The sequence below is a fragment of the Mastomys coucha genome, unplaced genomic scaffold (assembly GCF_008632895.1).
Source record: "Mastomys coucha isolate ucsf_1 unplaced genomic scaffold, UCSF_Mcou_1 pScaffold20, whole genome shotgun sequence".
Lineage (NCBI taxonomy): Eukaryota > Metazoa > Chordata > Mammalia > Rodentia > Muridae > Mastomys > Mastomys coucha.
Window position 1 is genome coordinate 119,765,656 of NW_022196903.1, and position 2,733 is coordinate 119,768,388.

The 2,733-nt window shown below is 43.0% G+C and overlaps 1 protein-coding gene across 4 annotated transcripts in view; it reads left to right on the forward strand.

Moving 5' to 3' along the window:
• Akap3 (A-kinase anchoring protein 3) overlaps nucleotides 1-2,733 on the forward strand; it is a 26,268-nt gene that overhangs the window by 8,970 nt on the left and 14,565 nt on the right. The gene's annotated exons all lie outside the window — the stretch shown is intronic.

The following is a 2,733-nucleotide window of genomic DNA, read 5'->3' on the forward strand; positions in this document are numbered from 1 at the left end:
TCTCTCTCTCTCCTGGCCCAGGAATCCTCAATACGTATTGTTCGTTAGAATCACTGAGAATGCTTCTGAGGACATTTTAATTAGATGTCTTTATCCGTTTACTGGGGGAGGGGTACCGCATGCCATGATGTATGATGTACTTGCCTGTGGGCCTCAGAAGACAGCCTGGAGGAGGCAGTTTTCTCTTTTCATGGGGTCTGGAAATCTAACTCAAGTTGTCAGCTTAGTGACAGATGCTGAGACACCTTGCTGGCCCTCTTAAGAAATTTAATGCTGCCGGGCAGTGGTGGCGCACGCCTCTAATCCCAGCACTTGGGAGGCAGAGGCAGGCAGATTTCTGAGTTCGAGGCCAGCCTGGTCTACAGAGTGAGTTCCAGGACAGCCAGGGCTACACAGAGAAACCCTGTCTCAAAAAACCAGAAAAAAGGAAGAAAGAAAGAAAAGGGAAGAAAGAAAGAAAAGGAAAGAGAAAGAAAGAAAGAAGGAAATTTAATGCCAAATTTTCTCAATGCAAAAAAGAAAATTTTAAATTTAAAAAAATTTTAGAAGTGTTATTTAACATTTTTTTTTTTTGAGACAGGGTCTTGCCTTGAACATGTGGTCTCTCTTAGCAGCAGAATCACTGATAGTACTTGCAGCAGGTCTAGCCATATTCAGTCTCCACACCCCTCCGCATCCCACCCCACCATCTCTCTCTCCTGTACTGAGAATCAGACCCAGGGCCTTCCACAGGAGAGCCACATATTCTTCTGCTTAGCTGCACCCTCAGCTCAGATTCAGTTTCTCTCCACTCTTAAATAATTTTAATTGCACAAGTTTTTTATTGTAGGAATCCATTGTTCCCTTAGGTAATCTCTGTCATTAAGAGGAGTACAGAAATGATTTTCCTAGCTCAGTAAACAAAGACAGTAGAGTGTGAAAATAAAGAATAAGTCTTTGTGGGAACAGAAAACAGCTCTTGAACGATTTTACATTTTGATTTCCCTTTTAACAATTATCCATAATCTCCAAAACAATAATAATATGTCCATATATGTGTAAGCAAATGCTGATTATTTCTTGTTACATTTTTATTTATTGTGTGTGTGGTGGTGAGGCAGGTGCACACATACCATGGTACTAGTGTGATGATCAGAAGACGACTTGTGGGACTTGGGTGTCCTTACAGCATGTGTGTTCCAGGGACCAAATTCAGGCCATCAGACTTGGCAGCAGCCACCTTTACTCAAATGAACCTTCTCAACAATCCTTTCTTTTCTTTTCAACTTTTATTAAGCATGCGTTTGGTGTCCCTTTGATTTATGTTGGTTTTAATTTTGAAGGAGGGTGCATGCTCCCACCTCTGCCAAAGTCCTTTAACACAGCATTTCCAGTTAATCAGATAGCCACCCCAAGAGCCTCCGTGCCTTTTAAGTCACAGTTTTTCAGCTTCAAGTGAGATATTGATCTTTACTGTAATGGAATTTTAAACTAGTATTCTGCTGGAATCCAAGTGTAAAAATATGTATCTGTTTGATGAGAGTGTCAGGACATTATGTGTGTGGCAGTGGGGGTGGGGCGTTTACCTCCTCGCTTCATCTTTCTTACCCACTGAGAGGCAGAAATGGGAGTAGAGTTTGTAATGAGCCTGGGGACTTTGAGTGTAGAGCCTAGGCAGGGGCATTGGGCATGGGAAAAGAAAGTGAGGGCAGAGAGAGCCTCCCTGCCACTCCAGGTGGACAGCACAGTACTGCTTGGCCATGCTTTTCAAAGACTACAATGTAAAGCTGGGCAGTGGTGGCGCACGCCTTTAATCCCAGCACTTGGGAGGCAGAGGCAGGCGGATTTCTGAGTTTGAGGCCAGCCTAGTCTACAGAGTGAGTTCTAGGACAGCCAAGGCTACACAGAGAAACCCTGTCTTGAAAAACCAAAAAAAGAAAAAAAGGAAAAAAGAAAAGAAAAAATGAAAGACTACAATGTAGAATGCAAGGTTTTGAAGAGTGGATGAGACTAAAGATGAAGGCCAATGAGGATTTGGATTAAGGATTCTGAGTCAGGGACTATGGAAGTGCAAGGAGAAGCAGTGTAAGTCTGGGACTAGAGGCTGAAGGAATAGTTAGAGGTAGTCAGGGCAGGTACCTTCTGAAGAGGATGCCATCTGGAGGGCCAGGTGCTTGGTGGCAACACTACAGAAAGAGAACAGAGCACAGTGTTACAAGGGCCACAAAAGAACACATTAGCCAAGTCATCCATGTATCTTGGATCCTGAACGGTGGAGACTAAAATCCCCCAGCATTGGCTTATTGAAGAGAGGAAGATCTGCTAGTGTAAGTTAGTGCTCTAGAAATGTGTGAAAAACAAAGGTTTCTCCTTTAAAAATTAGCATATGTAGACAGAACACATGAGGAAAAAGTAAATTAACTAGTCATGTTTAGTTTTGAGTGTCTTCTGAAAATCCAAGGTGTGGGGAAGGTTGGTAGGGAACAAAGCAGGACATGGCCAACTAGGTCTATGTATATAACGAATAATTGAGCATAAGCAGCACATTTGGGGGATGAGCATCATTGCCTTAATTACTGTTTACATTGCTGTGAGCAGACACCATGACCAAGGCAACTCTTATAAGAACAACATTTAATTGGGGCTGGCTTACAGGTTTAGAGGGTCAGTCCATTATCATCAAAGCAGGAAGGCAGTGTCTTAGCAGGCATGGAGTTGGAGAAGGGGCTGAGAATTCTACATCTCCATCCAAAG